The sequence below is a fragment of the Rissa tridactyla genome, chromosome 1, assembly GCF_028500815.1.
Source record: "Rissa tridactyla isolate bRisTri1 chromosome 1, bRisTri1.patW.cur.20221130, whole genome shotgun sequence".
Classification (NCBI taxonomy): domain Eukaryota; kingdom Metazoa; phylum Chordata; class Aves; order Charadriiformes; family Laridae; genus Rissa; species Rissa tridactyla.
Window position 1 is genome coordinate 31,009,542 of NC_071466.1, and position 14,731 is coordinate 31,024,272.

Below are 14,731 nucleotides of genomic sequence, written 5' to 3' on the forward strand. Positions count from 1 at the left end.
GGCCAGATATCTGCAATAATGATTTTGGTTCCTTCACTCCTTTAGTGTCCAATGTTTGATTTTATGGGAGTGGGAATTTTAAAGAGTTTTTGCTCATTAGCAAAAACCTGTGAGATGAAACATGGAAAAATCGTTGCTTGTTTCTGAAAATCTTACTTCAAAGCTGTAAGTGAAATGCCTCTCTTGTGTGTAACAGGGCTCCTGTGTTTCCATAATGTGACAGAATGTCAGACCTATCTTTCTATTTACAATAATTTGGCTGTATTAAATATGTCATGATATGTCTGAGCATTTTTTTGTCTTGTTTTTGTTACAGAAAAATGGGAAATCATAATCAACAGCAAAAGATGGAAAATATTAATGTCAGCAAGAGTACAAGCTCACCAGAAGGGGAATTTTCTACTTTCTAAATATGCAGCTAACATATTCATCACAAGGCTACGTGGCCTTTGACCAGGATCCAACGATGGAAGATGCATTTCTTTAGCCAACAGGGGACTCTCCACGTCCCCTGGCTATGAATGCTACAAAAAGATGCTGAGGATGGTTATAAGAGAATTAAAAGCAACATGGCTATAATAGATTTAACGTATAAACATGAACATCCGTAGCGCACACCAAGTCTTAACAGTAAATGTTATGGTTTACTTTCAAAAAGTGATTAAAGAATTTAATTATGTGCAGAGCATTCTTACAAAACAAAAATTATTAACTGTTGGGAACATAGTGATCTATTTTGCAAACAGACAATAAAAGATAATGGAAAATTTCCAATAACACCATAGCTTTGAGTAGAGCTTGAATTTGCTTTGACTGCAAACAGTTTAAACACTGGTGCTGGAAGGCCAGGCTCTGCTTCTCTTTTAAAGAAATCTATCAGAATAAATGGAATTGCTTTGGAGTTGCCCCAGATTCAGTTAAAGCAGGATCTGGTCCATGAAATTCAATATGGTCATTTACACAAATTTATAATGAAGCTCCAGGAAGATGTCTGTATTTTCTTCTGTATTACTGTAAAATTATATGAGATTGAAAAAAGATACAGCTAGATTTTCATTAGGGATTACAGATTTTAAGGGAAAAGCTGTTCATTTGTATGTTTTAGAATCCCACATTCAACTGCAATCAATTTTAATCTAATTGTAATTGCTGTTTAGGTTTCATTAAGCAACAAAGCAAAACCAACACTGATCTAAAAGCTCTCCAGACTTATCCTTCTACTCAGGTCAATATCCATTTTCCCCCAGAGACAACAAGGACGGTGGGAGAAAGCCAAACCTGTGTCTCTGCGGCCCCAGAATTTCTTAGCTTTAGCTTCTGATTAAAATCCCCCGGGTCTACTTTTAGGCCTTGTTTGAAGGACCTGAAGGATGCAAAGCTTCTTATTGCCAGCCAGTGACTTCCCTAAGCTGTTCTTTCTGTTTCTGCCCAGGGAGAGGCTTGGGCAGGCCCTGGCTTCCTTAGGAGCTGACTTTCTCCTGTTTGGAAAACCAGACACTGATAGGATACGCTCTTGAATCATGTGGGGTGATGGAGGGAAGAGGGAAAGACTTTTCTTCTCAGATTCGGACACTATTCTCTCCTATTCTGCTTATTCGTGATGTCTGCCACCCAAACCTGGAGGGAGGGAAGAAGGGAGGGATCCTGCCAAGCCCTTGGCCAGTTGCTTCAGCTGAGGGTAATTGTTATGCATATCGTGTTAACTGTGGCATCTATCCTAGGAACTGCCTGCTGGAGCATTACAGAAAATTTAGACTCAAACATTTTAAATATATTGATCAGATTTGGCTCTAGAACTCTTTTGAAATGGATCTGGATGGCAATGTGATGTGACACCATCTGGGTTTTTCTCCTGTTTGGACATAATGTGGGTGGATGCTTTGGCATTGACAAAATAAGAATGTTATCGGAGCAGTCCATGTTGACGCTTCCCCAGTGAAGCCGATGCCAAATCTCTGTGGGTGAAATCCTGGCCCTCTTGACATCAACAGGAACTTTGCCATCAACTTCAGGATGACACACATTTTCCTTCTATCTTGAGTTAGCGTAAGCTCAAGACTCATATCTGGAATAATCTCACAGGACAGAATCTATGAGGAATGGATCAGGATACAGCTTTTTACACGGTCTTCTGGCACAGATGAGTCAGCAAGGAGCACTATTGTCTAAAACATACAAGTGTAAAACACTTATTTGAAATGAAATTATTGTATAGTCTTTCTGCCAAGCAGTTCATTGTGTGCACTAGCTTGAAAACAATTCAAAAAAGCCATAACTAGCTGAAATGTAAATATTTGGGTTAAAGTCCTTCATAACATTGGGACTGGTAAACCAACAAAACAAAAAAAAAAAAAGAAAAGAACAAAATGCCTTTACTTGGTATGACTGCTGACAGAGTAATCTCCAAAAAAGATGAAACCAACAAATACTACAGTGTGTTCTAATTCTTGAGTTACATTTTCTATTTACTTTGGCTATAGTCACTTAGCACCAATGAACTTGTGACAGAGAAACAGTGATGACTAATGGATGCTATGGCAGGTGGTATACATTTGAACTTTCCAGACATCATGCAGTAATTGCTCACATAGAGCTGTGGAAAATATGTTAAAAAAGAAAATCTGGAAGGTCCAAAGGTCTTATATTAGAAGAAAAACAACAAAAATCACCAAAAAATGAAGATTCATGTGGCTTTCATTCTGGTAATAAAGCTGCAGATGTGAACTCTGAATACATCAACAGCTAATTAGCTACATCATGGCAGTGCAAATCATGCGCTGCAGAGTAATGAATGAGAAACCTCTTGCTTTATCATGGGAGTTGTTAAAAGCATATATAACTTGAGAAGGGAACACCAGATTTGTGTCCTTAGTGACTACTATCGTCATTAAGAATGCACCATTAATGCAGGCACAAAAGCAAGGAAAAAAAAAAAAAGACTTTAAAATGTTTAGGGGAGCATATTCTTGTAACACCAAACCTTAGGCAGATTATTTAATTGAAATCTTTACATACCACACTTCATTTTACACAGCAATTTTTATCCTGGAGGGCACAAAGTGCTTTCCACATGAGGGTTGTAGCTGCAACACAAGCCCAACAAAAATTCTTGAAAATATGCAAATCTAATTCCAATAAAGCCAGCAAACAGAAGCTTTAATTAGAGTGTGAGATCCAAGGTGGTGTTCAAATAACAAATGTCTTTTAAGAGCAAAGAGTAACATCAGTAGGAGATGAACTAAGTGTAAGTGAAGCAAGAAGCAAGAATCTGTGAGTCTAGTGGCTAGGAAGGAGGAAGTAATTAAAAGGGGGAGATTGATGAGAATCAGGATGGGTGTCTGCCTCAATTTTAACCACCAGAAGAGTGAGCGATTCCCTGCCTCTCCTCCCTGATAGCCATGATGAGGAAGTCCTGAAGAAAGAGAAGATAGAAGAAGAGGTGCCGGAATAAACTCAATACTTACATGCCCTACACCACCAGGTCCAGGTGATTTACCCTTTAAGCCCCTTCTACAGATGTTCATGCATGAAGTAGTTGAGTTGCTGACTGCATTTTTCACAAACAGCAGACGCTCTTCTAGAGGACTGGAAAGTAGTAGGCATTGCATACATTTTAAAACTGATTCTAGAAGTGATACAAGAAACTACAGTTAATGATTTAGATGTGGGAATTTGGTCAAGCTGATCATGAAGCAGAGAAGGCCATAAGCTTATGATTTGGCCCACAACCCCTCACTGGCAATACAAAAGGCAGCAGCAAATCATGGTTTGCAGCTATTGTTGACCCCAAAATGGTGTCCCAGCACTGGATAAAAGAAGTAAAACATAATGAATAACACAGTGCCAGAGCTTCTATTCCTACTACTCCATGATGCAAGGATGAGGGTTCAAGGGAAAAAACAGGTGAGAAATTCAAATGTGCTTCTTTGCACGTCTTTGAAAAGACTGCCCTGGGAATTTGCTGAGGCCAGGAATCCTGAGAGGATCCAGTGTACTCAAAAAGCAGGAACAGCTAGAGCAGCCCAAAATAACAGCATTGCAGCATTTATAAGGTATATTGTCATCCTTTAGAACTGAAGCTGATGGCTGATCTTGAGAGACAAGTACAAATGAGACTTATGGAGGCAGACATTTGCCTCTTTCAAGGATTTAATGCCATCTGCTGAAGGCACCAAATTTTTGCCATGTCAAAGCCAGGTCTAGAGACTGACCAAAGAACGGCAATGGTTGGATCCACTGCGATGCTGTATCTGTGTGGCACAAACACTCAGCAGAGCCATGGGATGCCACTTGGGACCATCTGGGCTCCACAACACTCAGGTGATGGGGAGTTAAGGAAAGGATGATGGGTCACCATTTTTCTTGGACAAGCACGTGGCATGGGCTGAAAGACCCACACGCAGAGGGAAGCAGAATTCAGTGTATCAAACCCAACCAGATGGAGGGCTGCTACAATTTTATCCCAGTTTTCAAGAAATCTAACAACATAAAAAGCCAGTTGTAGGCCCATAAGTGAAACTGGCCAGAAGTATACATAGGCCCTGAGTCCAAGTGGCTGGTATGCTCATGTCCGTGCAGGTACACTCTCTTTGTCTCACTAAGCCTCTCTTATCACCATTTCAGTCCTCCCAGTGACAACGTCCCCTTGCCTGTGTCAGTCCCACAATTGTGCCTGGGTTCAGTCCAGGAAGTTGCAAACTGGGACAAACCAAAACCATGCCAAGGAGCGTGCTGACAAAGGATACAGGCCATCGCGTGTCAGCACCTGGGGACATGGCCTGGCCTTGGTTTTTTCACGTGTGCAGATGGAGGGGCTGTGACCAGGTACAGAGTTAATCTGATAAACTCAGCCTTTTTTAGAAACGTGAGCTCCCAAGGAGCACAGATCAGAGATCATTTCATCTCAGCCTAAGGTAAGGACCTACATTAGGATCAAGCCCTCGAAAAGCCTGTTTATCTTCACTTGCATAAAAGAAAATTAGCTGAGGAGTAAACAGCTATAACTCAGACACTTACAGTTAAGTAACATGAATCTTATTTACTGTGAGGGACCTGAATCTGAGTGTATGCATCAAAAGCTTGTGATTTCCAGAATTGGCTCCAGTGCTGCTATCGCCTCTCACTATGCATTGCTTCCTCAGTTCACCTGCCTGCAGGTGTAGTTAGGAAGGCTTACATCCTTCTGCAGCATTGAACCATAATAAAGTTTTGTTAGTGCATGTGGCTAACAATAGTTTTGCAGAGAAAAGGGGTTATTAATCAAGTCTGATACTTCAACCAAGTCTCTCTATTGTGCTTTAACTATAGGAAAGCACACATCAAACAACAAAAGGCAGGGGAGCTTGCAGACATGCCATCAGCAGCTACCAGTACACTTTGCTCTACCTGCCATGGCAACCGTGTTATTGTGGCTGTCTCTACCTCTAACACGTGCTCTTGTTTTAGAGTTTTACATTGTCTCCAGCATTGGTTTGCCAAGCTTCAGGCTCCTGCCTCTAAGTGAAGGCATCCACTCTTTTTAACCTGACCTCCCCCATCCATGTACTTGTTGGCTCTTCCTAATGAACCCATCCATCTTTGCTTGGTGACAATTCAAACACGTCAGTTCTTTGAATGGGAGGAAAGATTTTTAGAACATTTAGGAGTGATTTCAAAGCGCAAGGATATCTTCGCTGAGCTAATAAATACCCAGCTGATTTTACAAAAGAATCAGAGGAAAAGGAAACGTTCATATGCAGTCAGTGATATCTCCAATTTTTTACATCTTTGGGTGGAAATGGTATTTTTTTATTCTTATTTTAGTTCCAATTAAAAATTATTCTAAAACATTTCTGGGACCTGGAAAAAGTGAGTAATCCTTGAGAGAAATTTATGGAATATTTATGTTTGGGGGCAGGCAGGAAACTGTCCTTGTGTGCCTCTTGCCACACATGGCCCCGGCGCATGAGAAAGGTGATAACATTTGGGAGTGGCAGAGGCATTGCATTTTTCAAGTCCTCTGAAAGGTCCAGTTGCTTGGATTTGGAGGGCGTTTTCTCACAACTATTCGCAGAATGCTGCCATTTGTCTCGTGAGGATTTGTCTTTCAGAAAACAGCCTCGGTCAGAAAGCAGAGAAGAAATGGGCCTGGTGTAAACTGAATGAAATTTTTAGAAAGGCTTCACTGAGAAAGGCAGAAGACAGACAGATAGCTGCTGTTTTAGAGATGACACAGGAAGAACACTTTGCACATGAAATCATTACGTTTTTTAGCATCACTGGCTAAAGAAGTTGAATAAACAAGATTTGGTGTTTTGTTCTGAGTGTGGATCAGTTAGGCACAACTCTCCAGAAGATTCAGCTTGTCCAGAAAAAGGACGATCCTAACTATAGTCACCACAATATGGATATGTACTTCCACAGGTTGCTTAAATTGCCAGTGAAACTTCTGTGCCAAGAATGTCCTCCCGAGAAACCTCTAATACACTGCATTATTAAAAAGAGATATTTTCCTCTGCAGGATGATGTGTTAATGTACAGAATCTTCAACAAAATGAAAAACACAAATCTAACTACCTGTTTTCATATAAAAGCAACCTGATGGCTCAGAAGAAAATGTGATTTTTCTGTGTCTTAAAATATAGTAGGACTCTGTAAACCTTACTGATATTTCTGAAGCCATAAAGAATAAAGACAACATTATATTAAATAATTTGCAGGCTAAAAATACCTTTTTATTCTCAAGTACTTGCAGAGAGGAGGAACCTTACTGGATATATTCTTTTATCAATTCATTATTATTATTGCTTTTGTTGTTTTTGTTGCTGTTACTGCTGTATTGTTATTCCTGTATCTATTTTAAACCACAGTCAGGAATGAGGTTTCACTGTAATTTGTATAAGTGATCCATAAAATCTACATAATAGATTACTGTTACTGAAATATATTAGAGTTTGCATGAGGGAGGGGCCTTTTTGCAGTGAATGTTTTCTCAAAGGATTATGGTCCCAGGAAGAAAGTGTGAGCAAGCCTCCTGCTCCCGTTGCACAGCTCTGTGGCTGCACAGTGGCCACATGGGACAGCTTGTCGGGCAACACTTTCTTCACAAGTTTTCCAGTCATTAAAAAGGCTGTGTTTAGTGTACGCTTGTACTAACGTGGAAAACCAGAAATCTCTGCCTGCCTGAACACACACCAAGATATTAGTGCCTGGGATTTCAGGGAGAGCAGGGTCTTCTCAAGGGCTTAACTCTTTTTTGTACTGGCTGTGAAATCCCCTTTCATGAAGATACGTCTTTCAGCATGGGCTGCTGCCACACGCACCTGAGTTCTGCTGTCTCAGTCTCGGCTGGTCCCCGGTCAGCCTGTGCTGTGGCTCCCGTTTGAAGGACGAGTGTGACTTCGTTTGGTGTGGCAGTTAAAATGCATTGGAGCAGGGGAAAGAGAAGAACATGCCTGTCCTTGCGCCAGTATGGGGTCAAGACACAGCTCGGACAGCTATGTGGAAGGGAAGGTGCTCCCAGAAACTGCAGTGTAGGCAGCCACTTTAATGATAGTTATTCACCAAAAATGTCAAGAGACATAACTTCTTCCACTAATCCATTTCTCTCAGACCAGACCAAAACAAAGCAAAACAAATCAAAGCAAATCCCTTGGCTCTTACCTTGCCACTAAACCTTTGATGCCCGTGCACTAAGCGTGTTGCATTCTCCGGTGGGAGGCTACAGAACAACCGAACTCCTTTTGCTCAGGGGTAGACCAGGGCCATGGCAGTGTTACAGCCCCTCAGTCTCCATGGCAAGAAAAACAAGAAAGGAAAAACAAACTTGGTTCCAAAACATCATGGTTCTGACGCCAATATTTCAAATGGGAGCATATAGTAGGGCCAGTTTTATTTTGTGTATTGCTCAGCCTCAGGTCATATAAAACCCCTCACATCTAGGTCATATATGAGCCCCCAATCCCTCTTAGTCCTCATGAACGCATATCTGAGACAGGTGAATAAGATTTCTAGTTCCTAGGTGGAAAGGCTATAGTATGGAGATTAATTCCTAACTGCGCAAACAGTGAGGAAAAATTAAAACCAGAGACTTTGCCAGCCTACCCATCTCTTTGAAGTCCAGAATCCCTGGGCTGCCTACTGCCAAAAATCCAAATATCTGTGATGTTGGTTTAGTTCTCCTTAACCTCCTAAGGGTAGCAAATGAGTCTCCACTCCCTGTGTGATGTTTCTGAATGGGAATCTGTGTCCGTTTTATCTCCAAACTGATACAGAGGCCTCCGTGGCACTTTCTACAGTTACCTGCTTCATGCAGATTTCCCTCCCCTCTGTGTGCATCAAAAGGCTGGCAGACAAACTGAAACACCCTCATTGACTTGCCACAGCTGGAGATCAGCCCATCCTGGAGGTGAATCCCACCTGGGGCTGCAGAGCTGTGCTCAATGAGACAGGACGTGCCCTGCTGTGGCCACGCAAACCTGGGCTCACCTGACTCCAAAGCACGGTGGAGGGCATGTGGTCCTCTCTGAGCACAAACTCATGCGTGATCACAAAAGGAGCTGTTGGTGCTTGCTTAGGTGACCAGGGATAGAAAGGAACCGAAAAATGGAGAAACTATAGGAATTGTGCATACGAGTATGTCAACAACACACTCCTTGTACTGCTTCAGTGAATTCATGTTGAAGCCAGGGACACAGACGTGTTTCCTGACAAATACGGAGAAAATATTCAGAGCATAGCCCAGTGTCCAACTGGTATATTGGAAATGTTGGACAGACGTCACTGTCACATCCTTCTGGTTTTGTCTTGAGGCCGTGGCAATGCTGTCATTGTCTGAATACTGCCTGCGTGCTTAAAAAAAGAGAGGCCTCGAAGATGACAGTCCCTGCTCCAGCCATTGCTAAAGGCATTTCATTTTTCAGTCCCTCGGACACTACCTCCAGAGCAGACACCAAAAGCTCTCCGTTCACAGCTAGATCCCCATGTTCTTTCCAGGTCCTCAGCTCACCTCTCTGTTCCCCTCTCCTCACCAGTCCTCTTCCAGTATCTTTTCCTCCTGGATGTCCAGTCAGTTTCTGACAGGGAAGAAATACCAGGAGATATCATCTGACGATGAAACTCTGCTGACCTGGGAGCGCTCGCCTCAACTGGTAGCACAGAAAATGTTCCAGAAAATATACACAAATCCGTTGCAGAAACTCTGGGTCACACTAGAGGCATAGTGTTCATTCTTCACAAAGATGGTATGTTGGCTCTGATCCTTACTGGACCCAGAGGCAAAGAAACACAATCAACAGTGATAAAGTAGAGTTAATTAAACATATCAGCTGAGGGTTGATCAGAAAGACTTGTCTTCACTTGGGAGCCAGTCACCAGGAGCCAGAACTCCATGGACCTGTCTCTTACTCTCCTTTTTCTCCCATGTGAATATAAACAAGTCTATAACATTCAGCAATGATGTTTTGCTCTATTTGAAACCTTTCTAGACCAGACATGGGAAATGGTTGCCAGTAACACCTGAACTGCAGTGAATGTTGAGTAAAAACATGATCCGAGAACGAGCTGACAGTGGATGGAGGGAAGGGCGAAGAATCCCAATCCTTGTATTTGCTGGCAGCTGAAAAGGAAGCAGACGTCTTCATAAAACAGCTTTCCCCCTCCTGGGCTGACACAGTGCTGCCGGATCCAAAGGGCACAAACGCCGACTGCGCTGCCTGACATGCTTCAGCAGGGAGAAATGTTGCAGCCTGGGTTTGGCAGGGTGATTTGCTGTCAGAGAATTTCATAGCCTTGGGGTGCAATTACCGAAAGCTCTGGCGCCTGCCGTGTTCAATCTGTGTTTAGGTAGAGTTGATAGGTGGGTACCCAAGGGGTACCAAGCGAGAGGCAGGAGGGCAGGATGGTGAGAGCACGTGGGACCATCCTGCCCCTCGCAGGGGGAGCAAAGTCAGCAGCGGGATGTGGACACGGTGAGGGGCCCATGAAGCAGGCAGGGGAAGCGGTGGGTCACGTTTGACCCAGGTGGTTGCTAAGCCTCACCAGCTGCGTGCAGGGCTGGGAGACAGGGGCTCAACGACAGACAGATGCAAAAAGGACAGCCTGAAGGTAGAAGTGGAATGGGGAGCAGAGCTGGGGCTGGCGACCTTCCAAGGGAAGGGGGTTTAATCTGGGGCTTTTGTTTTATTCGAAGGGCTTTGATCCTCTGGTGGGAAACAGATAAGGGGACTGCAAGGTTTCCCATGGGTGCTCTGTATGTGGAGCGAGTTTTCTGCCCGTCCACCCCAGCTGCAGGGCTTGACAGGCTTGGTCCCTGCTGCCCACCAACAGAATGAGGAGGCTGGAGCTGTGCTTGCCCTAAACTGGGATATCACTGGCTTGTAATCACACCACCAGGCTTGCCAAAGTGTCTCCATTTTAAGTTGGTCAGATACAGCTGATCTGCTAGGGCCCTATCAGCTACCTTGGCCTTTTACTGGTGTAGGAACTCCCAGGAAGATGTGAAGACAATGCAGTTTGCTGTAAAGCTACAATGAGACATGGCTTTCTTTTACACCCTGCAAGAGAGCTTCAGGATAAAACTAATTTCACTCTGTCCTGTGTTCAAGTTCTCAGTTCCACTGTGCACAATCCTAGGCTCATTTAAAAGCAGTCAGCAAACAACATATCAGAATATGTGTCAGATATTTTTTAATCTGCGGGTCTGGAAAATGTATGCAAAATCAAAATGAAAAAAATCATGTAGTTCAGTTCGCTTGCTTATGAAACCTTGGTAGAATATTTTTCTCTGCGGTCTATGCATAGAAAAAACATATGAACAGCTGATGATCTTTTTTTTAGACTTCCTTTACTGAAAAAATCCTGCACTGATGAGTGATGTTACTAAATATAAAAGCGGATCTCTACAGTGGCCACGTTAACAGATTGCTAAGTATTATGAGGCAAAAGTGTCTGTGCAGAGCTGCAAAGAGCAGAAGATAATGAAAACTTTGGAATCAGATAGAGGTGACCAGCGGGACCATGAGTCAGGAGTCACAGTACATGGAGCCAGAGCCAGCACAATCTGGAGGAACCAAAACAAACACTGCAGTATTTTTGGAAGGGGAATGCTGGCAAGCATAGCTTTACCTGGGCAAGATGAAAATGCAGCAGATGGGAAGATCCTGAGGGGGAGAGAAACTCAAAGGTGGGAAATGAAGCCTCATGGTCTTTGGCAGTCAACCAGGAAGTTGAGAAAACTCGATTGAAACTGTGCGACAACAGCAGCAGCTTCCCCCCCACCACACACGCTCTGCAGTCGTGCCCCAAGCCGATGCAGCAGTGTGCAGGGACGCAAGTGACCAGACTGCTATGAGGACAGGCTGAGAGAGTTGGGGTTGTTCAGCCTGGAGAAGAAAATGCTCTGGGCAAACCTTATAGCAGCCTTCTAGCACCTAAAGGGGGCCTACAGGAGAGATGGGGAGGGACTCTATCAGGGAGTGTAATGATAGGACAAGGGGTAACTGTTTCAAACTGAAAGAGGGTAGATTTAGACTAGATATTAGGAAGAAATTTTTCATTATGAGGGTAGTGAGACACCGGAAGAGGTTGCCCAGGGAAGTTGTCAGTGCCCCATCCCTGGAAGTGTTCAAGACCAGGCTGGATGGGGCTTTGAGCAGCCTGGTCTAGTGAGAGGTGTCCCTGCCCATGGCAGGGGGCTGGAACTAGATGATCTTTAAGGTCCCTTCCAACCTGAACCATTCTATGATTCTATGAGCAAAACCTAAATGAACAGGGAAGGTACCTGACTCAGATATCCAAAACCAGGGATCTGGGAAGGGAAGATGAGCAGAGCAGTGTCCATTGCACCCTGGTGGGCATCTGAAGCATCCAAGGAGAGAGTCAGCTTTGCCCAGTGTGGTTTTGCCCAGAGAGATGGCAAGGGTAATGAAAGCAAACAGTCGCCAGAGTCACTGGGATGGACACCCTGCTCCCCTGCATCCACCTTGCATCAGTTTCCTCCCCTTGCTGTGGATTAAGGGCAAGGAACTCAGTCAAAATTATTGTGGAGAGCAAATCCAGAAGAGGGTAGAAAAAACTGATTGAGGGAAGGAAAGTTATTAGCATGGAAATCACCGTAGATAATTCAGGGGGCAAGGGGAATCTGAGTTTATTCATTTAACAGAACGGAGATGTGAGGACCGTATCTGACAAGAATTTTAACAGGGGGATAATGCCTATGTGAGCGTTGTGTGTGTTTGTGTGCTTCAAAATGGCAACAGGGGATGGTGAAAGAATATATATCCCTGTGGGCTATAACATTTGCTAAAATATGTGCCCACTCCTGCACACTCATGCACTCTGCCAGCCCATTCAGCATCCCAGTTCACAACATTGGAAAATTACCCAGCAGATTTTTTAGGAGGAAGGTTTACTGTAACTGCTTCCAGTTAAGAGCACTTAAGTTGCATTTATTTGCCAAGTAGTAGTGTTGGCTTCCTGATTTTTATGTGAAAGAGTTTTTATCTCAAAGGCAAGCCATAAAAGTAGATTCCCCAGTCTCTCTTCTCAGCAGCCCAAGAAGTACAGCACTCCAAATCTGTCATAGACCGAGGTGGGGATATTTTTTCTGAAAACCTGTTGTTTAAATATTGGCAGCACAAGGCTGTTTTAACATCACTGATTCCAAACAAAAAGAGACACAGACATGAGAAGATTAAAAGACTAAAAACAGAAGCGTATTTTGATTTCCCAGAGAATACACGATATGCAAGAGTTGTGTTTGCAGAGGATTGGCAGGACGAGGATTCGCCAAACTGGGAGCAGCTGTCATAGCAACCACATCCAGGCAGAGAACTGGTGTCAATCAGACGTCACCTGGAAGGAAATTTCCCTGCTCAGAGGAACACTGTTCTGGAAGGAAAATTTTGGAAGCTGTTGGCTAAGGCACCTTCATAAAACCTTGAAGATGCAGGTGACGGAGTCCCTACCAGAAGGCAGTGATGGGAAGAGCAATGGTTTGAGAAGGAAACTTGGCTTATAGACTTGTTTCTGCCTTTCCTTGCACAGACAGCTCTTGGCAAGACTACATGAATGTCCACCTCATTTTCCCTGTTTCTCAAATGGCGAGAACCATTTGCTGTGTTTGCAAAGTCCATTGAGACCTGCCAACAGAAAAATGCTGTATGTGCTGACACGAGCACCAGGAAGGATGCTGAAGCTTCATGAATGACTCCTGATTTTCTAGAAGTAGTATACACAGACATATATTCAGCAGGATCTTTTGCCTTCCTTGTGGGGTGGCTTTTGCACAGTCCCAATGTGTAGTGATGCTAAGTCACTGCTCAGCAGTGACTGCAAAGTAGGTTGCCTTGCTGCACATCCTCTATTCTCTGTTTAATGGTAAGGTAGAGCCTCAGCAGAGCTGCTTTCAGGATGGACTGCCTGAGCTAAGTGAGGCAGAAGGAAAGCCATGAGCTGGACACCACTCCCCAGCACCCATCTGCACCAAACCCACCAGAATCCCATGCCCTGGAAGAGTGCAGGGCAGTGGTTGGGTGGCTCCGATGACACCTTCTGTAGTGAAGCTTTCCTCATGGCATGAGAGGCTGGCATCGTGCTCACCAAGTGGGGGACAGCACCTGCTGGGCATCCCTGGCTCTAGCTCCACCCATGCAAGATCTCACGTTTGTGCACGCTGCCCTGGCTGGGCTTGTAGTGGTGGGTAGATCTTGGCACTGCTGTGGGTTGTACCAGCCCATGCTCAGAGATTCACTTGCAATTCGCATGCTCTGATCCTCTTGCAATGCCGAACAAGAGACATGTATCGGAACAGCGCTTTGTCCAGGCTAGTTTATCCCACTTCTCAGAGTGCACATGCCCAAGGCCATGAGTCAGTGTTCAGAGGTGTCTCGGTATTGTTCATTTAGTGCCTTTAATTTAGCATAGCTGAGCGTATAAGACATATTATTATGAGAAATCTCGTTGCTTCCCTGTAAGTTCAGCCCTTTCGCAGTGAGAACAAAAATGTTGTCATTGTGCTGAACTGTAGGATGCTGAGAATAAGTGGGTACTTTGTCATCAGCGGTAACACTGTGGAAGGCAGTCCAGTTTTCTTCCTGCCTCCCTGAGGTTGCTCCTCCATTGCTAAAGCTCCCCCAGTGTGTCCCTTCCTCATGTTCTGCTATTTTTAGATGCCACTTCTTCACAGGCAGTTGATCCACAAGTCAAACAAATCTATGGAGTCTCCCTTGTTGTGGAGATTTTCAGAGGTTTAGTCCTGAACTGAGATCAGACAACAGTTGAGAATTCCTTGACTTTTTTCATTAGGCAGGACTCACAGGAGGGAACCCATGCTGTGCCCATAATCCAAAGCCTCCTTAAGAAACCTCAAGTTCTGTCAGATCCCAGGCAAGAAATATCCTCAGATCTAAGGAATAATAATGCAACAGGGCCCATCATCCTAAAGCCAGCTCTCATATTCTGTGCAAAAAGTGTAGGTTTCTACTGGATTCTGTTTTTAATATTGGTAAAGTCACCAGCTGCATCCTTGAAAAGCAGTAGCATGTTTAACATGTTTGCAGCAATTTTCTGCTTCCCTTGTATTAATTTCCGATACAGCAGTGTACTAATAAGAAGCCAAGAGATAAAATATAACTCTGACAACACGGGAAAGTCACTACGATATCCTTCAGCTCCTTGAGGTGACATTGTTTTCCTACAAAACAAATTGCTTATCACAGACTCCATTACTCAGGAGATAGTAAACAGTTTCCAA